At 34.1% G+C, this 27,762-nt stretch overlaps 1 pseudogene; it reads right to left on the bottom strand.

Moving 5' to 3' along the window:
- Positions 1 to 24,559: 24,559 nt before the first annotated feature.
- LOC128174479 (G-protein coupled receptor Mth2-like) lies at positions 24,560 to 27,692 on the bottom strand (annotated as a pseudogene).
- Between the last annotated feature and the right edge of the window lie 70 nt (positions 27,693 to 27,762).

The following is a 27,762-nucleotide window of genomic DNA, read 5'->3' as shown; positions in this document are numbered from 1 at the left end:
CGTCCCTTCATGCGATACCTTCACTCACGCCCTTAAAAAATTTAGAACTGTGTATCAATAAACTACGAAAGCCGAGAAGGATCATTCGAGATTCGAGATTCAAAATACGAGATTCGAAATACGAGATTCGAGATTCGAAATTCGAGATTCAATATCTGAATTAACCAATCAAATCATGGATCTGAAACCTGTATCCTAGCAACATCAAACTGTTCTAAATAAAGATCATTCGAACATGCTCTTTCCTACAAATAAATGTCTTAATAGCTCTTAATAAATGCTATGTTCACTTCTCCCTAGCAAACTAAATAATTATGTGTATTTACTTTTACACAGAATATCTAAGTAGGCTTGTAATAATGCAGTGTGCTTCGCGGATCTAAGTGATTTTGTTTGCCCTGGTGCATTTCCACCTAATGCGTTTGAACCCTGGGGTATTTCACCACCAGTAATAGTTTAAAACCCGGGTTTATTCACCCCTTTTGTGTAAAAATGCGGTTATGGTAGAGAATTTCATAAGCGTAGCTAATTTTTTCTGTAGGGGGTCCTAGGCCAATTTTAAAAAAACTTTACTATGTAAATTTAATAAGCTCCAATTTTCCCGAGGAGGGGGTCCAGATCCCCTGACCCCCTCCTTTCTAGATCCCCACATGAAGATTAGTACATGTATCTAAATAATCTAAATATAAATAATCTGTCCTGTTTCACTAATAAATATAAGCATTACTTATCGTTTTATGTATGCATACAGTGATACACTAGTACTATGATTATAAACAAATCATTGAGACATTATACGGAATTATTAATAAATACAATTTTTTTCCCTTTTCCTCAGTAAACAACTTATTATGAGTCTTACTTTTGGAATTGTTTTCAATATAGAAGGATACCTACTCTCTACAATTAAAGGTAGGGATGATAGGATGCCAATTTGTTCACATTGCCGATTTCTTGTGCAGAGAACAGTAAAACTTTTTAAAAATTTGATTGTGCTTGAATATTTCAAAATTAATTGTTGGTCATGTATTTTGTTATAATTCATTCATTGATATATTAACAAGAAAGAATAAAAGCATATGTTTCACAGCCAAGTTAAGTTTCTCTGTAGTTTCCTACCCCCTCCCCCCCCCCCCCCCCGCACCAAAATTGACAATAATTACATATAAGTCATACAAATGTTTACTTTTTTGTAAGTAAATCTCTAAAGATGTAAATAAGCACTGCAAACAAAGATGTGTGTATTTAATATACTACTACATTACACTTAGCCAGATAAAATGTAATCAGGATGAAGCTACAAGGGGTGAGCCGTGCAAATTTACCAATTTGTTGCCACACACACAGAACACCAAATAAAGTGGTGTGTGGAATGCATAAAAGATGGCGGCAAATTATCTCAAATAATCAGTGCAAAAACCAACAAATAGACTGTTATTTGTTACATATCCTGCAAAAACATTGATAAAAAATGTTATCGTCCCATAACATAGCCGATTAAGTTAATGTGTACATATGGTCAACGTACATGTAATTCTACTATACAAGAAGGCTGACGTATCAGGCGGGGATCCAGAAAATTAAATTTTAAAAATGATAGGTTGAATTACATTAAATGCTTTGAAATTTGTTTTAAACTATCGCACGGGTCAAAATGCATGATAGAAGCTATGTACAGTGTAATTTGAAACTTTCATTTTATATCAATATGTAGTATTACTGTAATGAAAATTCCTTTGATTATGTAAATAGAGCAATCAGGGTCAATCAAATATATACAATCATAAGCTATTCCTTGGGTGTGGTTAACTGTCTCAAACGTTTTGATGACCCTGCGATGAGTCAGCAGAATTGACGTAGGGTATAAATAGGAAGCGCGTCTGCGCATTGTGGTTAGTCTGCTGATAGACGCAGAGGAGAGAAGACCTCAGAGAGCAGAGATACAGCGATTATAGTAGATACGCTTTATGTTTCATTTGCGGGACCCCAAAATACTGCGGGTGGACCATTTGAAACATTACGGTATATCATATAGTCCGGGAGCATAGGCTCAGAAATAAATAAGTTCGGACTAGGTTCAGAACAGGGTCTGAAACAGTGGTTTCAGACCAAGTGTTGTACAAGGATAGCTGAAGGAAAATAATTAGTTATAAATCAGTTAGAATCATCGTGTTTGATTTAATTTGATGAAAAGTGTTAAAGAGTTGATTTTACTCCAATCATTTAAAAACGTAGGAAACGTTTAGGGAAAATTATTATCCGTGGTTTGAACCCACATTACACGTTACAAATTTTTGGTGGCAGCGGTGGGATAATTCAAACCAACTTAATTTTCTTTTCACTGTGATTAAGTTTATAGCGTTTCAAACTATTGTAGTTTTAGATAGAATTTTTGTTTGTTCATATTTACTTTTCATGTTTGAAACAAGTTATTAAGAGATATTCATACAGGGCTAAGAAATAAAAATCATGGATAAGATAGATGAAGAAATCAGTTTTCTTGAGGAGAGAATTAAGGAGCTTTCTAATGAAAGCATGAAGATTAAAGAACACAGGGCACAGTCAACGCCTGGGACTGTGAGAGATTCAGGAATTGAAGCGTCTGAACGTGGTGTAGAACATACCACGGAAGAAAACTATGATGCCAAAGGTGCAAGACCTAAAACTAAGATGTATGCCCAGACAGAAGATTCGTTTGAACTTTACGATAGAAAAGACAGGGTTCAAAATGAAACAACGCCGATGTATTTAGATACGCCAGACAATATGCCAAGAAATATAACAACACGTAGAAACAGGGCTGTGCCGCAAGCTCGCACTTATGATGAGCAAGCGAATACAGATAATCCTGGTAAGCTGAAACCAGCAACATACGATGGTTCAACATCATGGGTGGATTATAAATCACATTTTAATGCGTGTGCTTGTTTGAACCATTGGTCCGAGGCTGAAAAGGGAATGTATCTGGCTGTTTCCCTTAGAGGTCAGGCTCAAGGAGTGCTTGGAAACCTGACTGAAACATTACAGATGAATTTCAGGGCACTATCAAAAGCTCTAGAAGAGAGATTTTCCCCAGCCAACCAAACGGAACTATATAGAGCTCAGCTCAGAGTAAAGAAGACAAAAAGCTAGTGAGACGATACCACAGCTCGGACAAGATGTCAGACGATTGACACGGCTGGCCTATCCTACTGCCCCAGCGGATGTTTGTGAAACTCTCGCCAAAGAGTATTTCATTGATGCTCTTACAAGCGCAGACATGCGTCTGAGGATAAAACAATCCAGGCCACATGATCTCAACGATGCTATAAGACACGCAGTAGAGCTTGATGCATTTGTTGGTGCAGAACGTAAAAAGTATGAAGAAACCGGATTTCTAAGAGAAGTTGGGGATCAAATTAAGCCTGAACCAAAGCGGGAAAGTCTGGAGGAAACTGTCGGTTCAATGAAGGAGATATTGGTTAAACTGCAGAAAGAAATTAATAATTTGAAACATGAACAGAAGGGATCTAATAGAACCGACAATGTGCCAGTAAATCCTATGAAGTGTTACAATTGCGGCAAACCTGGTCATATAAAGAGAAACTGCAGACTTAACCAGTCAAACAGAAAAAATGATCAGAAATTTCCACTACTGAACAAGAACAAGGTTGACGAACCTAGTGAAAGGAAATCCGGCAGCTCCGGACATTTCAAAAAGGCAACGCATGGAATGAGAAAACCAATTGCAACACGTGGGTACCAAGGAAGCATTGGCGTTCAAAGAAATGTTAACGAACCAGGAATGTATGTCAGAGGAAACATAAACAATATTCCTGCCATGACGTTAGTTGATACAGGGGCTACAGTCACACTAGTGTCAAGGGAAAAGTTTGAACAGATGAATAAAAAGTGCAAAATTGAATTAGCTGAAACGAATCAAAGTATTCTATCAGCGTCTGGTACGCCTCTTCAAATTTACGGTAAAGCACTTGTCAAATTTAAGTTTGGCAACAAAATATTATATCAGACAACACTGGTTGCTGACATGACTGTTGATGCTGTTCTGGGCCTTGATTGTTTGAAGGCTAACAATGGCATAATTAATTTGCAGGACAGAACACTGACCTTAGGAGATGAAACTCACTCACTAGAGTTTGAGGGGAGAATTGGATGCTTTAGAATTGTAGCACTTGAAACTGTATCCATACCATCCAAAATGGAAATTGTTACAAAAGGAAAAGTTGTAGTTCCAGAGAACGAAGAGATGCACCTAGATGTTGGAGTAGTGGAACCAGCAGAAACGTTTTTGAGTTCTGGCAGAGGATTGGTTGGAAGAACAGTAGTGAAAGGTAGTTCTACTGTTCCAGTAAGACTCTTTAATCCGTCTGACAACAATGTTATCATCCACACTGGAACAACGGTTGGGCAATTGTCACCCATAGACCGTATAATAGAGGAAAATTACAAAGCTACAATGGGAGTTCAGAAACTGCCTGAACATTTAGAGGAATTGTATAGAAGGACTAGCCAGAATATGAGCAAAACAGAAGCAGGTGCAGTCAAAACACTCCTAATAAAGTATGCTAATCTATTTACAAAATCCGATAAAGACATGGGAAGAACAGGACTTGCTAAACATAGCATTGACACCGGTGATCACAAACCCATCAAGGAAGCTCCTAGACGACTCCCAGAACACATGAATACATGTTACATGAATACACAATTGTGTGAAGGAGAAGTTCTTGATAACCAATGGCCTGAACATTTGATGAGGTGCACGGGAGGCAAGTTTCCTTGCAAAACGTGTGGAAAATTATTCAAGAAGAAGGAATATTTGATCAGACATGAGAAGAAATTCCATGAGAAAGAATCAGTCAATCAGAATGACAATGGTGTTGACAGCGGCGATGAAGGGTGGCTTACACAGGACCCAGGTGATTTGCCTGGACAGGTATCCAGTACAGATGACAGTTCCAGTGACGAGGGAGTCGAGTCCTGTGAAGAAAATTCAGAGGGGATCAAAGAGCAGTCTCAAGTAGCGTCAAATGAAGATAAGGGTGAAAGTGAGAAAGAGAAGCATAGTGCGAAACCAGAGAGTCGTAGTCCTTTGGAAAAGGGTAGAGTTGTGCGAAAGCGTACAGAAGCAGCTCCAGTGTTTGCACCAAAGAGGTCAACACCATTGGTTTCAACCCAAAACAGCGGGGTCTGCCCATCTTCCGTTCCGAAGTTCAGTTTTGGAAAAACGTACAAGTCGTCGAGCACACAGACGGAGAATCAGTCTAGTGATGGACAAAGGAGAGTTTTGAAGAAGCGGAAGTTGCACAAAGTCGTGTCAACCTACACCAAGGATGACAAGCAGGTTGAAGAAATTGTGAAAGAGGAAGAATTCGAGTACGTGGAATGAAGGACATTGATTGGTGTGAACAGGCAGAAACCTGTTATGCTTCTAGAACATTTTGTTCTGTTGAATAACTTTATCGAAAATGTATTATAAAAAAAAAAAAAAGTTCGTATTTTGTTTTACTTCATATGCAGGGTCGCATATATTTCGGAGGCGTGGGTAATGTAATGAAAATTCCTTTGATTATGTAAATAGAGCAATCAGGGTCAATCAAATATATACAATCATAAGCTATTCATTGGGTGTGGTTAACTGTCCCAAACGTTTTGATGACCCTGCGATGAGTCAGCAGAATTGACGTAGGGTATAAATAGGAAGCGCGTCTGCGCATTGTGGTTAGTCTGCTGATAGACGCAGAGGAGAGAAGACCTCAGAGAGCAGAGATACAGCGATTATAGTAGATACGCTTTATGTTTCATTTGCGGGACCCCAAAATACTGCGGGTGGACCATTTGAAACATTACGGTATATCATATAGTCCGGGAGCATAGGCTCAGAAATAAATAAGTTCGGACTAGGTTCAGAACAGGGTCTGAAACAGTGGTTTCAGACCAAGTGTTGTACAAGGATAGCTGAAGGAAAATAATTAGTTATAAATCAGTTAGAATCATCGTGTTTGATTTAATTTGATGAAAAGTGTTTAAGAGTTGATTTTACTCCAATCATTTAAAAACGTAGGAAACGTTTAGGGAAAATTATTATCCGTGGCTTGAACCCACATTACACGTTACATTACCTACTATAACAAATGAGAGTATAGCACAACTGCCACAAGCAATACATGTCCTTTACCGGCACCACCTCCCTCCCCATAAAAAAATGAAACAATTGTCGTTTTATTTGCAAAAATGTGTGTGGTTAAAGATTTTTCTAAAGGACATACCCGATTAGAATTGAAAAAGAGTCGTACGTTTAAAACTAATTTTGTCAAATTTTGTAGATTCATTTGGTTATATTTTGGTCCATTTGGGTAAATAGATGCACCAGCGCAGCTCTTATTTATATATTATCAGGCCATAAATTCAAAATATTTTCAAAAATTAATAGCTTTAAATCCAGTGGATGAAAAAAAGGAAAGCAAGTCGAACTCGATGAGTGCTAATACCTGTGTTGAATGAATGGTACAGTAGGATATGCGCAACAAAGTCCCGTCTACTCTTTCCTACCCTATATTTATTGGAATATTAAATCAGATTATAAGAGTCAAATTAAAAATCAAGTACGGATATGTACCTGTTTATCAAAAGTAAAACTACTCATAATTTATCTACAGTGCATCGTTATGGAGCTACACAGAAAGTTTTATATCAATTTGCCGAGCCAAATAAAAAAAACCTGGAAAACGAAGAGAAAACATAGTGGGGACAGAATAACTGGCAAACTAATTAGGACTTTATAGCCCCCCCCCCCCCCTCTTGAAATGTATATACTGAAAACAAATTATTGGAGTACAACATCCGCACACAATTTAAAGAAAATTTCATGGTTTTTTTTATCATTTTCGCTAGCTAATGTAAGACGTCACAAATACCCCAAACCCCCTCACGGAAAAGGAAGTGCTAGGTGATGAGAGAGAGAGAGAGAGAGAGAGAGAGAGAGAGAGTCGATGTAAATCACAGGTGCACTAACACCGTTAAAATTAAAGCTTGCTAGTTGGTCTGCCCTACCCTAGCTACCTCCTCTCTTTTCTCCTTTTAGAGGCTTAATTATTGTCTATATATGCTTGTAACAAATCAAATCAATTTCAAATTCTAAATCAAAACTGAATTTGACACTACAAAACTCTCTCTGTGTCTGTCTGTCTGTATGTCTGTCTGTCTGTCTGTCTGTCTCTCTCTCTCTCTCTCTCTCTCTCTCTCTCTCTCTCTCTCTCTCATATCGACAATGGCATTGCCATACCCTACAATACACTATTCTTATCTGGATTTTTGTCTTTGAGGTTGTAAATCATTATATCTTCTATGGTTCAAAACTTTGTCATAACCTATATTTTGACATGTCGATTATTTCATTGAGTTTAGTTTCATAATTAAAATATTTAGATTAAACAGATCTTCGCGAGCCGATTTTTACACAGTTGGGGCGAATACACTTCGGGTTAAAATTGTTCGTGGGGAAATACATACAGGGCAAACAAAACCACTTAGATTCGCAAAGCCAACAGTGTTATTTCTAATTTAATTGTTTATACTGTGTGGGGTTAATTCATCAATGTTAATTAAACCATTCTATAACCACTATATAAGAGCTATTAAGACATTTATTTGTAGGAAAGAGCATGTACGAATGATCTTTATTTAGAACAGTTTGATGTTGCTAGGATACAGGTTTCAGATCCATGATTTGATTGGTTAATTTAGATATTGAATCTCGAATTTCGAATCTCGAATCTCGTATTTCGAATCTCGTATTTTGAATCTCGAATAACGAATTATCCTTCTCGGCTTTCGTAGTAAACTGATGGAATGCAGTGGACATTTAAGAGTCATTGTCTGTAGGCATAAAAAATTCTTAAAATAGTGATGGAAACCCACATACACCGACTTTGATGAAATTTTGCATATAGGGATAACTTGATAACCTTTCATCAAATTTGACTGCTAATTACTTATTTTAGGTACCGTTACCATGGAAACGAAAAACCCCCAAAAATGGCGCCCATTACCCAAAAACCACTATTTTACCATATTTTGATTTAAAAAAAACAAATTCCATGATTTTTATTGCACAAAACACTTTCTTCTAACATAAAGATTAGTTTTAGTACAACAAATATAAAACAAAATATCGGCAAGCCATGAATAGGTTATATACTATTTTGTTTCTTGAAAAACTTCCATACGGGTGTTTTAAACATTTATGAAAAAACTCAGTTTTGAGCCATTTTATGACATCAATTACCAAAAAATGCTTCAAAAAGATATTAATTAAACTTAAATATTCTTTTTATTTAATGCTTTATGTATAAAATATAAAAAAAACCTGCAGATGTGTTTTTTTCCTTAACAAAATTACATGGTTTTAGAAAATGGTTGCCATGGAAATTTTTGAAAACTTCAAATTTGTGGTATATGTGTAGGTTCATTATAATTTATAGATATTTTACCAACAAATTATCAATTTTTCATATTTTTGAAGTTATCTTATATTGTGCCTTTAAATCTTATCATCCAATGTTAAAAAAACCCAGTTGCCATAGTAACAACCCTTAAAATACATGTATGTTCAATGAAATGTTAACACTTACTACAACATATAATTGAAAGTGAAAGTTTTACATAAGACCAAAGAAACAAAAACACTGCAATGGTACACTAAGTAAATCTGAAATTTCTGACAATCCTTATTTACTACCTCCCTCCTACCCCTACCCCCCCCCCCCCCCCCCGAAAAAAAAATTAAAACAAAAAAACAAAAACAACCCAATACCAAAACAAACCCAAATCAAAACTATTTCATATCATAAGCTTGTCATTTCAAATTTTTTTTACATCAACATCAGATCATAATAATTTGTCTTATATCATTTAATACTCTACTTTGAAACTCTACAAATTGTCACAGCAACTCCATAGTGACGCTACATGTAACAGTCCCCTTAGAACAGGCTCCTCTCAGAACTTATGACATGGTAAAATGGCATGCAAAATGAGCAGAAAATTTCCTCTTTTCACAATTACATTTAGTATTTGAATTAGTTGCCATAACAACTGTTCAATGTTTCATCAGATATGCTACCATATAGTAAAAATATGACAGCAAAGTTCATGCTCATATGATAAAAACAATCAGAAACACTGTGAAAACAATCCTCAAAGTCATTCATTGTCTTCTGTAATGAATACAGGAAACAATATTTTACAGATTTTGATGATTGTATTGTACTGAAAATAACTGAGTATTTTATTTCAGTTTGACATTTGGTTACTATAGTAACAAATGGTGACCTTTATAATAAATGCAGAAATAGTACATGAATTACATCACATTAACAATAAAATCTTGAAAATGTTTGGTACCGGTATATCTGTTTGTACATTTGATTGAGAAACATAATTCTATATTTACATTCCACATATTTTTTGCTTGTAAAATGTGTGAAAAACTACTGTAGTTATAACACTGTAACACACACAGGGTACTGAAAGGTTAAACGAAGAGTTTTCTTATGACGTCACAAACGTGGAACACTGTAAAATGCAACAAGCGAAGGTCAAAGTTAACCCTTGTAGTTATTACAGTGGCTCTTCCATTAATTTGAAGTTACCCTTAACATTATACAGTAATTTAAGGTATTAATCACATTTGTAGACAAGTCAAGAAGTTAAAAAAGTCAAGAAAAATATAAATATAAGCATTGAATGTTTCTTTTTGTATATTGTCGGTCCTATGACACACCAAGCCGTGCAGATAAATTATCATACAGCGCTAACGCGCAGTAATCAATTTCTCTGCATGGCCTGATGGGTTATAGAACCGACGACATCCCAAAATAAGAATTCAATGCTTATTTCATAGTCTGCAACAATTATAGTGTAAATACGTAGTCGTATAACTCAAAATGCTTATAATATGACCTGACAGTGCACCAAAGAATACCCTGACAATACAGAAATTCAAAGCATATTGTGAATGCTGTCAAATAAAGACTCGCCGATTGCTGATTGGGACTTCTTGCACATTCTGATTGGGACTTCTTGCACATTCTCGAAAAAAACCTGCAATTTGCTGTGCTGTCAGGAGTTCTTCATATGCAAAGACCCTTTCTCCATCTTCAGTATTTAAACTTATCATTTCCTCAGAAACTGACACAGGATCCTCTTTTCGACCAGATTTTAAGCCAATGTTAAATTTGTTTTCAAGATATGATTTCTGCTTTTTACAAAATCTTGCACACTTTCTTCCTTCTTTTAGCCCCCAACCCTTTTCTAAGATATTGTCACCTGTCTTTTCTTTACTGATACAGCTCAATGTATAATGCTCTTGGTTTTCCTCCTGTAATATTTTAGCATATTAGACCAAGTCATCGCTTCTTTCTTTTTCCAATTTCAAGTGACAGTCTCCAACTAACATATATTGATTAAGTTCTTCTGCTCTGCAAAAGGTTTTCACACAGCCTTCATGTGTACATGTGAAAATGTTTTGTTCCTCCAGCTTGGTTTTAGGTTTGCAGAGAAAGGCATGGAAATGGACATCAGAATTATCTTCCTCCCATATTTTCAAGGAATATGGCATAATGTTTTGTAACTTTGTTCCAGGAATGGTACTACCTATTTAATATCATAAAATAAAATTCTTGTTATGATTTATCTTTAAATGAGGTGTATAAAGATGTAATGGGATGATGCAGCTCATACATGTATATTTATCCATGTAAATGACTCAAAAAATCTTACCAACTCCAATGCCCTAATGTCTCCAAACTTGCAATCTACCAAAAAGGAACTTGAAATTGTTGAATGTTGATATGCTTGGGATTGGTTTAAATTTCTGACGCTCTGTGGTTTCCACTCCAACCACCTTCACTCTGAACTGTACATTCTAACTGGTTTTCTCTATTGCCTAAAAGATCAAAATATGTTTGACATTATCTTATTAAATCAGGTATGAATTGTCAAAAATATTCTGAACAGAATTTCGTCGTATATTTTTAACTTTTTCATAGCTATTATATATAAAGTACCTGCTTCATATCCCTTGATGTAACGACATCATGTCCTTCATTGACAAATCTTCTTATGTTTGCTTTTATTACAGCAGCTGTCCTGTCACATGCCCCTTTCCCATCATGTGCCTTACAAAAATCAAAGGAATGAACAGCCTTACAATGGTGGTAGATTGTTGATATTGTTTCAGAACTTTTGTAACAACCTGCATTATCTAACCAAAGATGAATGGTGGTGATATCTGGGTACTGTTGATTAAGACTCTTTACCACATCTAGTATGACTGCTACATGCCATGATATACCTCTCTTCCCAAACCAATCCTGACTGTCCTCTCTATACTTGCGAGTCAGAAATTTCATGGCCCAGTCCAAGACGATGCAAGCACTTGAACTTGATAAAGACTTGAATACTTCCTGTTTTGCCTCTTCCTGATTTTTTGCGCTTAGTAGATGTGATTTCAAACTAGAAATGCCCAATTTAGCATGCATCAATCTGAATATGATGTCATCTTTGTCATCCCTGTTTGTAAAATCAAACTGATTGACCAGTTGCTTGACATCCCTGACCACCTCTTTGATTTGTTCATAGGACTCACAAAAATGATCATGGCTATGACTGCATTTCAAAGACAATAGAGTGGAGTCATCACTAAGAGCATAACTTCGACAATGATCAGCAACTTCTGATGTTTCTGTTACATGAATCTGAGATATACAAAAAAAAATCCAAATTTCAATATTAGTCAGTAATTATACATTATCTCTCAGTTATTCCTTCAAATTGACCAAAGGGATATTTTAATTAATATAACAAAATGATACACTGTTCCCTTTAAGTCACTCTTGACAGAAATGGTAATGCATACAGTACTGAGCAGACACAACCTAGTACATGTAACACCAAGGCAGACTCCAAAAGCTGACTTCTGGTTCGCTATGTGTCTGCTTTTGGTCTGGTTTTTAAAAATTTGGGACTGCTCTGGGTCCTGGTGGGTCAATCCTTGGAGTCCGCTTTACGAACTGAAGTGTGAGCAGATCGGTCCTTTTTTCTTACCCTATGTAAGCCCCACCCTTTGCATATATCCAAATATACATGTAAAGACATTTGGGTTTTTTTCAGTAGTCTGGGTCAGGGTCTGCTTCTGAAATTCAGGTCTGCCATAAAACCCAGAACCAAAGCAGACACAGAAAGCAGATCTGGGGTTCGGTTGGTCTGCTTTCTGTTAGGTTGGGTCTGGTAAGTATTGTACTAGTTATTTTTTCTCTACTTAAGAAAATTGCTTGCGATTAATACTGACACTGATGAGACTGAAATCTTCCTGATCCATGATCTGTGCACATATCCACATATGGAAACAGTCATGTACATAAATAATTAATTGGGAAAAAATTCTGAGAGAGATGTTAATATAGACTATATAAATGTATTCTTTTGCGTTACATACAGGCTTTGAAAGCAGCGAGCATTGCAGTTCATCTAGCTGTATCAAAACAAACATCAAATGGTGTAAATACCCTCCATTTTAGCAGAATTAATGCACTTAACCATGTGCAATGAAAACTAAAGTCTGTCAGCACCTTTAAAAAAGGTGGTTTGACATAGGAAATCAGATGTTTTATTTACCTTGTAATCAGTTTTAAGATATCTTTTGGCAGCAAGTAAAACATCCTCTAAGTGTTTGCACGCTCCTCATCATTTTCCAATTTTTGGACAATGTCAATAAGATCTTCAAAACTTCTCCCGCCTTCTGCTAAATAATAGTCCAAGCCTTCAAGAGATTTACGGATGGTTGCGGTGCAGTTTTGAAGATATCTAAACATTGTACTCCTCCCTAAAATATCATAAAAGATTCAATCATACGATTGTTTTTTGTGTAATGGTTGTTAAATCATGGTATGCTACATTTTTTCCTGTTTAGTAGTACCTTATTTATCTATATCTTAATTGACTAATATACAGTCCCTTAAACGCTATACTTTCCCACTTGACCTTTGAGTGAACGGTGAGCGCACGCTGAACGAAATTTGGTGAGCGCTTATAAACGGTGAACCGTGAGAAAACGCAGAGCGCAAACGGAACTCAAACACGAGCGCGAATTGAACGGTGAACGCACAGTGAACGATATGTGAACGCTATGTGAATGCAAGATGAATGATTTATTCCGAGAGCCTTGGGAGTTGATCTTAAATTGTGTTTCGTCGGTAATCAGGAAAAAATAACAAATAAACTTCAATTATATATTTTTATCAGCCTAAATATATTATCTGACTCAACAATAAGTGAACGCTGAACGAACGGTGAGCGAAAGGTGAACGCACAGGGAGCACACGATGAGTACCTTGTGAACGGTGAGCACGAACGCAGCAGAGAGCGCAAGTGAACGCACTGTGAATGCACTGTGAACGCACGGTGAACGCACGGAAAAATGGGAAAGCTAGTAGAACGTTTCAGGGACTGTAGCATATTTGCCAAGAGACTGTATATTTACCAAGTGGTTCTATTTCTTGCTCTCTGCAATATTGTTGATATTGATCAATGATTGCTTGTGGTGCCATGCACCTGATAATGTTTGGTGTCCCTATTTTCTTTCCCTTTGATGTCCGAATTTTCTTCTGCCCAAATGGAAGGTCTTTCACTATGTGACAAGATGTAATGAATTTTAGAAAATAATCAAATTTAGCTGGATCCAATCGCTGACGAACATCATCCTTTTCTGTTGGTGGTAGGCAGCACCCCTCAAAGTTAGCATATTTTTTAGGAAAAAGTATCTAAAGATAATTTTAAAAGTGTTCTTCATTAAATACTTTTATAAAGTTTTTTATACTAACTTATTTCCAAAAGCAGATGATCTAATATATATTATTAATAATAGTAACCAACTTGATTTGTGCAGGAGTTCACTTGAAACTCACAGGTTTTTTTTAAAGAAATTTTACATTTAGACTTAATATCCTGAATATTTGTCACTGCTAACCATTTTATCACTAGTCAAATCATAAATCAAACTTGTTTATTTAGCGTGCAGAATACATGGACCGTTACATTAATTTGTATATGCATATTTATATATTCATACATGTACTCGGTGACATCAGGAAGCAAAATCTTCATTTCCTGGTAAGTTCTGGACACACAGAGTACTGACAAAATCTGTCGCTTTATCTGCCAAGAATCAGCTTTCTTGTAGGACTCAATAAGAGCATCTGTAGTATCATCACACACAGCTAATGAGACGTCAAGTGGAGCTGAATTGCCTACTTCTCTATAGAATTCCTTCACCACTGTCTCCTTTTCATTGTCAAACAGAATTTCTGCAACTCTTGCCAATATGTTCTAGAGAGATACATTACACATTGCTGAATTCGATATGTTTTAGTCTTCAATTTTGATTACAGAGTTTCTGGGAAAAATCAATTTTAATTTCTTCTTTACTATTTTATAATATTATTACATGTATATCTGTCAAGCTTATTATTTAAACAAATTTTATCCCATTATAGTTCAAAATTTAGACTGGTCAACAGCACTAAATGTAATTGTATGATAGAAAATACAATGGATTTGAGCTATGCATATTTGGATAACTAAATCCCAGAATGGCTGGTGCATAATTATCATATTTATGCTTCACCCATTTTGATAATTGTTCACTTACTTTTTATATTTGGAGGTATTCAGTTGTTAATTTGTATCACTAATCATGACAATGTTTCAAAATGATATAAATGTACCTGCATTCCTTTGAAGTATTTATGTTTTGTCTTTGCTGTGTAGGTTTGCCAGAGTGGTGAACTGAATGGTTCCAAATCAATATCTTTAAAAGTGTGTTCAATCTATCAAAGATATCAACTTTTAAGAAACCTTGTGAACTCATTTCTGTTTCCTCTGTTGAAGTGGTCTAAAAATAATTGATAATTTAAGTAATATGAATAAGAAATTAGCAAAACCATACCACTGGCATTAGCCGAGTTTCAACTCCCTCAATGACATATGAATAGTTGAAAATTACCTTGTAAGTGATTAATGTTTGTCATTGTGATGATATTAGGTGCTTATCTTTATATCATATCTAAAAAGATACAACAATTTAGCAAAAGGGATCTGGTTCTAATTATTATGATGACAACTCCAAATATACCCCCACCCTTCAACTTTATGATGGAGAATAATAATATTAGTTCAAAATAAATAGATCCAATATGTATAGCATGGATTTGAAAGTAAGATAACTTGATCTGATTATTAAGTTTACTGAGTTGTTATCTTAAATCTGTCATTGCAGATACTTATAATCTGCTAAAGATAAATATTTTAATGTGCTACCATGCCATGAAAAATCTAAAACTTACTTGAGATTGGAAAATTTCACTTTCACTATCAGTGCAATTCTTATCTGCCTGTAAAAAATTTAAAAGAGTCAAATTCCAAATGCATCTTTCTCTCTTCTTTTCTCTCTCTCTCTCTCTCTCTCTCTCTCTCTCTCTCTCTCTCTCTCTCTGTAAAATGATAAAAACATAAAACATTTAATTGTACTTAAATTGTATGAAACTTACCTGAAATTGCATAAGTTCATTTTGACCTTCAGGGGCAGTTTTAATGAAAGAATTCAGATCTGCCTGGAAAAAAGTGCGCTAAAGTGAATATTCACATCTCAACATCTCTCACTCCAACTAAAACTTTTTTATTCCTTTCAGAAAGTCTTCACCTGACTTACATACTCAGCTTATAAATATATCTTGATTTGCTGTTTCCAATTATACATTTTATTCAGTATCATATTTACTGGTAATATGCATTTAATATCAATTTAATTTAATATTCAATATTCAGTTTCATATTTTATACATTTTATTTAAGATTTATAAGTAAAAAATGCCAATGATGAATCAGTAAACACCATGTTCTGCATCTCTATTTGGTTACATATCAAAATAACTATTCAAATCACCTTAAGCTTCCTAACTGACTCCTGATTTGAAACCATAACATCCATTTCAGCAGTTGCAGAGGACAAGTCATCATGAAGTGACTCTTCATTTATAACATGTTGTCTCTGAGTCTGAAAGAGGTCATTATATGCAACAAATATAATAAGACAACAAACCAAGTCAAATGCTTAAATTAAGAAACCCTAAGCTTAATGAAGACTAAAATATCTACATTTAACAAAAAAATCCATGCAAATGCCTAACAGAATATGATATAGTAAAAGTTTAATAAATAAATGGCATTTTTCTTCATTAACACGTCAATATATGTATCATTAAATCTCATCTCAAGGTAAAGGTAATCTTTTTTAAAATGTTTTATAATATCCAAAAAAAACCCCATAAAATACTTCTAGGGATTATCTTAGCATCAAACCTTGGTTGTTATATCCCTTGTCATCACATCTTCATCTTCTTCAATACTTGGGGCACTTAGCTTTACTAGGCAGCTGGTGCATATAGCTAAAACAATTATTTCTCAATTTAACCATGGTAATAGCCACTAATAGGCTTAGTCATATTAAATAGATCTTACTTATTATAGAGTATATTTTTTTTACACTGTGACTGAATGTTTCGTAAAAAAAAAAATAATCAAAAATTTAAAGATCTTTGTCATCATCATAACTTTAAAATCATTATCAATCTCATATCATTTAAGAGAGTTAGTACAAATGCATATTCGTGTCCATTATAGATCATTGTGCAATTGTGTATTATATATAGGTTATACTTACGGGTTCAAATTGGTAGAACGGGTCCATATCCTCTGTGTATTTTTAGGATGTCACTGATAGTAAGTGACCTGCTACACTTTTGCTTTTTGGTGATTGATGATGATGGATGCGATTCGTGAGAGTTTATGAAAAATGGGACTTGGCAAGTGTTTCTTCTATGCACATCAGAATTTCAAGAAAGTGAAATGGGTTGAACAAATTTAAACATAATGAAGAAGTTTTAGTGATAGACCACATTCAGTGAGAATAATATTTCTATTGTTGATATCAGCCGTGTTTAAATCAATTAAATCATTAGAACATAAAGAATTTTCCGGGAAAATAAAATGACAGATCATTGTTGTTATCTTCTGCAGATCATTGGTGTTATCTTCTGCTAGCTGTTTACATGATGTTTTCTATTTTTCAATACAAAAGAGTTACTGCAAGGGCAATAACTCTTAATGGAATTAAGGTGTTTCCCCTTGGAATTCGAGATTTTTACATGCAAATATTTTCATTAATTAAAATAAAACAACTTTGATATTGGGAATGTATATAGGTTATACGAAGAACTTCATATTAGGGAAGTCAAACAGACTTTGAGTTTGCGTTTAAAATATATATCCAAACAAGTTATAAAGGAAATATGGCCGGATAGACACAACTTAAATTTACAGCTCTCCACAAAAACACCGAAACCTTAAATTTTTACATACACCAATAGATTAAGCTAGCACTAGGTTATATTTTTGCAAAGTTTTATGAAAATTGATAACCATTGTTTTCCTACAAATGTTGGTGCTTACAGAGAATGACCCTTAAATGTCCATGCACGTTCATATCAGGTTATCACGAAGAAAAAACAAACGTTTGATCCCCCTGTACATTTTAAAGAAAAAAAATGCCTTTAGCGAGTTTACTGTTTTTTCTTTATTTTCGTTTTTGAAAAATTTCAAAAAGAGAAAGCATACAAAACATCTCTTTTTGTAAATCTTGTGCAATACTCAAATTAGATATAAACATTCACGTTTTTTTAAAATTTTGAGTAACCGTTATGATTCTGTAGGATAAATTGAAAAGAATAAGTTATTAAATGCATCAATTTGAAATAAATATTATGGGATGAGTTATTTTTCTTGTTCTTTCCCACGTGCACCAATCAATAAAGTTCGTTTCGCTCACCGGGCCGCGCTCACTATAAATGAACAAATACAATGAAACGTTAATGTACTTTCAATTCTGAGTTTCCTTTTCGTGACTTTTTCGGACAGCATTCTAATTACATGTACTTGTAAAATCACGTACACATTGATATAATTCCAATTCAAAATCGTACAACGTTTGAACCCTAGACAAATATCAATATGCAAATTATTATAGATAACAGTATGAAAGTTGGCCATCATCTTTACATGTATGGTCATGTACATATAATGTACCAGGTTGGCTGTTCTTATCAGGATTAATATTTACGAACTTGTTTTCAACTAAATGGTTTTGTGATTATCAAAAAGTTTTTATCTATTCAAGATAATATTCGATAGCTTGTTTATTGCCATCTTTAATTATACTTCTCAAAAGCTGAACCTATTTTACAATGTTTTAAAACCTTAATAAAGCGATGAAATATAGTGAAGTGTTCAATTGTACGTGCATTTATAGCAAGACAACTAACCTCTTTAAAACAGCAATGTGCATTGTGAAATACATTTCACTAGGGGATCAGCAAGTAGAAGAATAAAATATTGAACAGAGAAAATGAATAATTAACAGTATAAACCACGTTTTTTTCCTACTCTATCACAAGTACAATGCACACTTCGGGGAAAAGGATTAACTTCACATACATGTAACAGCATCCGACGTAAAGCTGCTGTATGAAGTCACTATCATTGAAAGGCTAGAGTTATTTTGTTACTTAATACATTGCTTGCTTATTCTTTACTATGTTTTATCAATATTCAAACATATTTCGACATTTTTAAAATCTATTTTGATATCCTATTCCGAGTCCCAATGGCTACTTGTACATTGAAACTGAGAAAAAGGCGTGATCCCAATAGCGGCCCGTTTTTCAATATAGTAACACATCAAGCAATTATTTTTCTCGAGAAGCACACTCCTTCCATTTGAAACATTACTTCATAGGCATTGTGATTTTGTATTGAAATGATAATTCTTTAAAATGAGAATATCCGAGAAGGACTAAGCCCAAAGGAATGTTAATAGTTTTTGTAGGCATATGTGAGGAAAATCTCGAAAAATAATTGTCTTTACATCTAGACACTAGAAGTTTGTAAGAGAAAAATTGCAATCTCATTTACATGTGATTTGAGTCAAAATATTAGTTGATAATAATAAACAACGATCATTTTATCGCAAATTCAAACTTACCTTTGTAAAATATGAATTTAAAGCAAAGCAACACGGACTTAAAAAAAGATAGAGCTCTCTTTAAGTTTCTAAAGATCTCAACAAATTGTTTAATTAATTCAAATGTTCTTATTCTTTTCAGTGGAGATCAAACATTGATCAAAGATAAATAACCACTTACTGTAGCTTTGTTCTTGTCAGTTTTCATGTAGGTGCACGCAATGTACGTGTTTATATCTGACTGTTAGTACGGTCGTTATCAGGATTTCTAAAATCTAATCAAACAAATTGCTAAGTTTATATCTCCTACCGGTAACAAACTTTTGGACCATAGCGTTTTGTCTGTCTGTCAAACACTATGTCCTTTCTTCGTTTTCTAGGCCCCTTTTCCAAATCGATTGATATAAAACTTGCTTTACATGTATGAAATGATGAATTCATTGTGACTTAAAGATTTTCAAACTATTCATATTACAACCATTTGATTGGGATCATATTAAAACCTGTTTGACATTTTTTTAATGTTCCAGTACACTAGACGCGAAAAGACTCAGATCAATGACAAACACGAACTAAAGGTTAATTATCGCCGTTTTTAACGCCATTATATCACATTTGAATTATTTTTATATCAACAAAAACACACTTTTTTATTCCTGTGTCTGAAGGGTATGAAATCAACTACTTCCATACGTTGCAGAAGAATCGAACTTTTTGTCCACTCCATCGCGTTTTTCATTGTGTACATAAACGGTGCAGATCAAATAGCCGTGTGATTATTTGAAATAAATATTAAGGGATGAGTTATTTTTCTTGTTCTTTCCCACGTGCACCAATCAATAAAGTTCGTTTCGCTCACCGGGCCGCGCTTACTATAAATAAACAAATACAGTGAAACGTTAATGTACTTTCTTTTCTGAGTTTCTTTTTCGTGACTTTTTCGGGCAGCAAACTGATTACATGTACTTGTAATATCATGTATACACTGATATAATTCCAATTCAAAATCGTACAAAGTTTGAACCCTAGACAAATATCAATATGCAAATTATTATAGATAACAGTATGAAAGTTGGCCATCATCTTTACATGTATGGTCATGTACATATAATGTACCAGGTAGGTATGTTGGCTGTCCTTATCAGGATAGATATTTACGTACCTGTTTTCAACTAAATGGTTTTGTGATTATCAAAAAGTTTTTATCTATTCAAGATAATATTCGATAGTTTGTTCATTGCCATCTTTAATTATAGTTCTCAAAAGCTGAACCTATTTTACAATGTTTTAAAACCTTAATAAAGCGATGAAATATAGTTAAGTGTTCTTAAATTGTACGTGCATCTATAGCAAGACAACTAACCTCTTTAAAACAGCAATGTGCATTGTGAAATACATTTCACTAGGGGATCAGCAAGTAGAAGAATAAAATATTGAACAGAGAAAATGAATAATTAACAGTATAAACCACGTTTTTTTCCTACTCTATCACAAGTACAATGCACACTTCGGGGAAAAGGATTAACTTCACATACATGTAACAGAATCCGACGTAAAGCTGCTGTATGAAGTCACTATCATTGAAAGGCTAGAGTTATTTTGTTACTTAATACATTGCTTGCTTATTCTTTACTATGTTTTATCAATATTCAAACATATTTCGACATTTTTAAAATCTATTTTGATATCCTATTCCCAGTCCCAATGGCTACTTGTACATTGAAACTGAGAAAAAGGCGTGATCCCAATAGCGGCCCGTTTTTCAATATAGTAACACATCAAGCAATTATTTTGCACGAGAAGCACACTCCATCCATTTGTAACATTACTTCATAGGCATTGTGATTTTGTATTGAAATGATAATTCTTTAAAATGAGAATATCCGAGAAGGACTAAGCCCAAAGGAATGTTAATAGTTTTTGTAGGCATTTGTGAGGAAAATCTCGAAAAATAATTGTCTTAACATCTAGACACTAGAAGTTTGTAAGAGAAAAATTGCAATCTCATTTACATGTGATTTGAGTCAAAATATTAGTTGATAATAATAAACAACGATCATTTTATCGCAAATTCAAACTTACCTTTGTAAAATAAGAATTTAAAGCAAAGCAACACGGACTTAAAAAAAAGATAGAGTTCTCTTTAAGTTTCTTAAGATCTCAACAAATTGTTTAATTAATTCAAATGTTCTTATTCTTTTCAGTGGAGATCAAACATTGATCAAAGATAAATAACCACTTACTGTAGCTTTGTTCTTGTCAGTGTTCATGTAGGTGCACGCAATGTACGAGTTTATATCTGACTGTTAGTACGGTCGTTATCAGGATTTCTAAAATCTAATCAAACAAATTGCTAAGTTTATATCTCCTACCGGTAACAAACTTTTGGACCATAGCGTTTTGTCTGTCTGTCAAACACTATGTCCTTTTTTTTTTTCTAGGCCCCTTTTCCAAATCGATTGATTTAAAATTTGCTATACAGGTATAAAATGATGAGTTCATTGCGACTTAAAGATTTTCAAACTATGCATATTACAACCATCTGATTGGGATAATATTAAGATCTGTTTGACATTTTTTTAACGTTCCAGTATACTAGACGCGTAAAGACTCAGATCAATGACAAACACAAACTAAAGGTTAATTATCGCCATTAAATCATATATGAATTTTTTTTACATCAACAAAAACCGTGACACACTTTTTTATTCCTGTCTCTGAAGGGTATAAAATCAACTACATTTGTATTTGTAGTTCCATACGTTGCAGAAGAATATCGAACTTTTTGTCCACTCCGTCGCGTTTTTCATTGTTTACATGAATGGTGTAGATCGAATATAGTTGTGTAAATGGGGCAAATATGCCGACACAGATTATTTATACTCAAAGTCTCCTCTTGAAAATGCATTTAAGTTTAAAAGGAAAAAAAACAACAACAGTAATCTGTTTTTATATGGTTCTTTGTTTTCATTTCAAGATCGCCGATGATATCGAATATAACTTTGAGGTTACTTATCTTCGTTTTGGCTAACTTAGCCCTGTCGAAGTACACTGTAACATGCCGAGTTCATTTTTCAGCTTGGCGATAAAATTCTGAGTTGCCATAGCGACACGATTAGTACGTGTAAACCCGTTTACTATGCTCTTTACAGGTACGTCCGATCTCTGTTTTACCAATCCTGATTACAAATTGTTGTGAATATCTTTTATAAAAGTCATTCTAGATTTTTTACGATTCTAACGAAAATCACACCTTAGTATAGTTACAGTCATCCTCAAGAAGTATTTGTAAAAAAAAAATCAAAATGGCCGCCGCCAGATTAGTAATGTAGGTTCCACTTGGAATTGAAATAAAGAATGTTTTGAAAAATCAAAAACTTACCTTTAATTTTGTATTTTATATTTCCTTCGTTTCTCGTTACTCTTAAGAATCATCTATGAATGGATTTATACAAGTTCCGGATATAACAATTGGATATACTTGTATTTTGTTCCGAATGGCGTGTTCGAGTTCATGAACGTTACTAAGTTTTATGTTTGCTACTCGTGTTTTAAGTTCTTTTCGCCACAAAAAGTTTCCAAATATAAAACACTGTTCCGGATACTAGTAATTATGCCAGTGCCAAGGTGGCATTTTTGCATCCGTCTAAGCTGCATATATCAAAAAATTCAATCTGCCATATGATAGATCATTGCTTAAAGAGTTTACAACCACCTTTGTTATCATTGTATTTCACCTGTCAGGTGAGATATTTACCTTTCAAAAAAATATTAATTAAACTCTTTTATTTAATCTCATTTCCTACACATATAAGCATTAAAATTATTATTTTTTAATGATATAAATTAAGGGTGAACTATACAAATAAGTACCAACGATAAAATAATCAGCCTTTGATTTTATTTAATCACAGATACAGAGTCTACACAGACAGAGTTACAGACATGATAGTTGAAAATAGTGTACAAAATATGAAAAATACATTAATTTTTATCAAGCCTAAATCAAGTTTTTAAAAAACCTTAATCCTTGCTAAAACAATATTAATTTTCGAAATTATCTTTTACCATAGTTTTGCACCAGAATTTAGAATCTCGATCATAGAATTTGAAAACAAAGATTTTGCGATGTTCATTAGAATGGTTTATATGGAAATATTTTTTTGTAAATTTTTCCTCGTAAATTTTTTTTTACAGGTCCCATAAAAGTGGAAGTGGGGGCGGGGGGGGGGGGGGCAACTTCATGTTATTTCAATTTTTTGTATGTAAATTTAATAAAAATCTTTGCTGCGTAAAAGAGTGGGGGGGCTTGATGCTACGTGCCTGTATTCTTACACCATAGCTAGGTCACTAGGTCATGTAGATTTCTGTCCTGTCATTCATGTTTGAAATACAATCAATTTTTCTTAAGAACAATGAATCTAATAGCAGTTTAGAATGTGCATTTTCTTACGCCACAGAGAGGTCACTAGATCACGTAGATTTCTATCTGGTAATAAATGTATGAATTACAATAGAGTTTCTTAAGTAATACAGGAGAAAAACTTAATGTATGTCAATATTTACATTAAAATATATTTTTTTTACATTCTTTTATTATGCATATATATATATATATATATATATATATATATATATATATATATATATATATATATATATATATATATTAACTATCGGTGGATAACTGTTTTACAATACACTCGTGAGTATCAGATGTTTTAGTACTATGCATATCAATCAATAATAAAACTACATTACATTTTTCTTTGTAGCATACAGCTAATTTTAGTTCTATGCTATTTGAAGCAATTAAAGCAAAACAAAAACAAAAACAAAACCAACAAACAAACAAACGGATGTTTGTAAAATACTTATGCCCCCGTCCATTTGACAACTCTGCGAAGAAAATATATTGAAAGTGTAAATAAAAAGAATGTTTCTACGTCCATGCTTAAGGGGCATAACTCAAAAATTTCTCGATCGTATCCAAAATCGAATTTGACCAAGACATTATCATGATATACATATATCTGTATACTAAATTTCATTTGAGTAAGTGCAAACTCTGCAAAGAAAATGAACGAAAACTGCAAATAAATGGAATTTTTCTAAGTCTAAGGGGCATAACTCTGTCGAAAATGGCTCTTAATTTAGATATTGTTATGATAAATCTGTATACAAAAATTTCATTTCAATTTGTGCAACTTCTGTGAGGAAAATGAACAGAAACTTAGTAACAGACGGACGGACAGCAGCAAAGCAGTATACCCTCCCTTCTGCAAAGGAAGGCATAATTAAAAGGCGAGAATAATATGTCGCAAGCGATTAGCATTTTACGTGTTTATTGATTGCTAGCTTTTACCAAAAAATCATATCGAAAATTTATAAGCTTACACAAAGAAAGAAAAAAAATTTAATATATCATAATTTTGTATCAATTGTATTAGATTCCTCTGTTGACTCTCTTTTAGCTTCTTTAGTGTTGTACGAATCTTTTTGGACTGCACATTTACAATTCATGATTCGTTTGTTTAAGAAAAACGCTATAAATATCGTTGTTCCTTGCAAACTGTTGATTAATGATGAGATATTGGAGAACGTTGTAAAAGGGAGGAAACCGTCTATAATCTGAAGAGACCAGGTTATCCCGGTTATTGTGAATAAACGACAAAATATTCCGAATTCATTCCTAACAGATTGGTATTCTGGAACTTTGGGGACACGTTTTATGGAAATAATGGTTCTAACAAAGAAGAATAGACTAGATAGGCACATAATACCAACAGGTATAATGAATGAGGCTAATCGTGAATAAGGATTGTCGATAAAGCACGTCCTATTTCCATACCCAATAATACCATTGCCAGAAACCTGTCACAATAGAATAATGCTTAAAACTACTACCACGCATGGATAGCAAGTGATAAAAGCTATATATACTCTAAGAATATCATTAAAACCAACGCTTGTATTTATGTTTGAAAATTTAAAAACTCTGTACCTATGAAACGAACTCACCGTCATGGTTAAAAACGACACTAACCAAAAATAATGTAGAGCCATACCAATTCCAACACATACCACATTATATGATGAACCAAATTTACTTAACTGAAAAATTATCAGAGTTAGAATCAGTATCATGTTTATTTTTCCGGGTATTGTTCTCAAATCTTTTTTAAAAACATAAATCAGAAATGAAATTTATAAACACAGAATGGAAGTAACGTTTAAGATAAGCGTAATTTTTGAAAGAAGGGCATTTTGGTTTTGTTCATCTGAGGAAAATGCGCCTATGTAAGATCCAACATTGTAGTCTTCAGTGCAAATCCTTGCTGATCCATCGGGTAAAATTTCAAACAACTCATGATTGTAGAGTTTATTTTCCCCAATTACCAATAATGTTCTCGATTGTTTATCAACACGATATTCGCCAAATTCAAGTGCAACTTGAACGCAAGGTAACAGTTTGGATATTCGAACAGTTTTATATGTCTGCCTTTTTTGTACTAGCTGATATTTCACAAATTCTGGTAAAGTACATCGAGAAAAATATTAAGTGAGATACATCTTAAATGGGTTATAAGGTAATCTGCATATTGAACGAAAAGTGAAGATTAAAAGTTTCATTTCTCGAAATCGCCATCTTTTTTTTAATAGCGATTAATAACATTTCAATATCAACTCTCTTTACAGCGTGTTTGATAAAAATACCTACTGAAACGCTCCCTGAAAACTGGGGGAAAAAAGATTTGATTCCTCTTAAAGCAAGGCTGGTCTATTTGAACAAACAAATATTCTATCGAATCTGAATCTATCTGAAGCTTGGACAGTAGTGCTTGTTTGATTTCCTCTGATATAATGACTAACAGATCATGTACAGGTAACAGATAAGAAACATTTCCTTGGAAGTCTGTTGTCAGAAAATATCCCAAGCTGAAAGCTCAAGTGAGCTATTCTGATCACATTTTGTCTGTCGTCCGTCTGTCTGTCCGTGTGTCCGTCCGTCTGTCTGTAAACTTTTCAACATCTTCTCAAGAACCACTGGGCCAATTTCAACCAAAATTGGCACAAAGCATCCTTAGCCTAAGGGGATTAAAATTTGTGAAAATTAAGGATCACGCCCTTTTGCAAAGGGAGATAATTAGGAATTTATGAAAATTTTCGAGAAATTTTCAAAAATCTTCTTCTCATGAACCATAAGACCAGGAAAGCTGAAACTTGTGTAGAAGCATCATAAGGTAATGTAGATTCTAATTTGTGAAAATCATGACCCCCGGGGGTAGGGTGGGGCCACAATGGGGGGTCGAAGTTTTACATAGAAATATACAGAGTAAATCTTTGAAAATCTTCTTCTCATTAACCATAAGACTAGGAAAGCTGAAACTTGTGTGGAAGCATCCTCAGGTAGTGTAGATTCTAAATTGTGAAAATCATGACCCCCGGGGGTAGGGTGGGGCCACAATGGGGGGTCGAAGTTTTACATAGGAATATACAGAGTAAATCTTTGAAAATCTTCTTCTCATGAACCATAAGACCAGGAAAGCTGAAACTTGTGTGGAACATCCTCAGGTAGTGTAGATTCTAAATTGTGAAAATTTTGACCCCCGGGGGTAGGATGGGGCCACAATGGGGGGTCGAAGTTTTACATAGGAATATATAGAGTAAATCTTTAAAAATCTTATTCTCAGAAACTAATCAGCCAGTAAAGCTGAAACTTGTGTGGTAGCATCCTCAGGTAGTGTAGATTCAAAGTTGTGAAAATCATGACCCCAGGGGGTAGGGTGGGGCCACAATGGGATGTCGAAGTTTAACATAGGAATATATAAAGTAAATCTTTAAAAATCTTCTTCTCAGAAACTAATCAGCCAGTAAAGCTGAAACTTGTGTGGAAGCATTCTCAGTTAGTGTAAATTCATAGTTGTGAAAATCATGATCCCCGGGGGTAGGATGGGGCCACAATGGGGGATCGAAGTTTTACATAGGAATATATAGAGTAAATCTTTAAAAATCTTCTTCTCAGAAACTAATCAGCCAGTAAAGCTGAAACTTGTGTGGAAGCATCCTCAGATAGTGTAGATTCAAAGTTGTGAAAATCATGATCCCCAGGGGTAAGGTCTTTAAAAATCTTCTTCTCAGAAACTAATCAGCCAGATGATTCTTTATAATTGTTAAGACTTTGGCCCCAGGACAATTCTTAGGCCTCACAAGAAGGTTCAGAGTTTATGTACGTTTATATCCCATATATAAACAATTGTTAAGGATATTTTTGAGAACTGCAATACTCAACATATGATATGACTATAAAATCATCCTGTTAGAGAAGGGACTAATGATTATAAACAGAAGAATATCCAGGGGAAAAATGGATTTTATTTATACAGGATCAACATGTATTATTGTATATTGTCCAGATAGTTTGTATATGACTCCATTAAGCTGATTTTATCATACCTATTGTTCCATTAAGCTGATTTTATCATACCTATTGTTCCTCAGGTGAGCGATGTGGCCCATGGGCCTATTGTTTGTTACTGTGAGGAGTGCTTGACATGTTCCATTACGGAGATTTTTTCCCGGATAACTGGTCAAATGTCTGCACTGATTCTAAATGAGAACAAGAA

This window comes from Crassostrea angulata, chromosome 2 (genome assembly GCF_025612915.1).
Source record: "Crassostrea angulata isolate pt1a10 chromosome 2, ASM2561291v2, whole genome shotgun sequence".
Taxonomy (NCBI): Eukaryota; Metazoa; Mollusca; class Bivalvia; order Ostreida; family Ostreidae; genus Magallana; species Magallana angulata.
The sequence above is the reverse complement of the archived record's forward strand: the minus strand, read 5'-3'. Positions and strand labels throughout refer to the sequence as shown.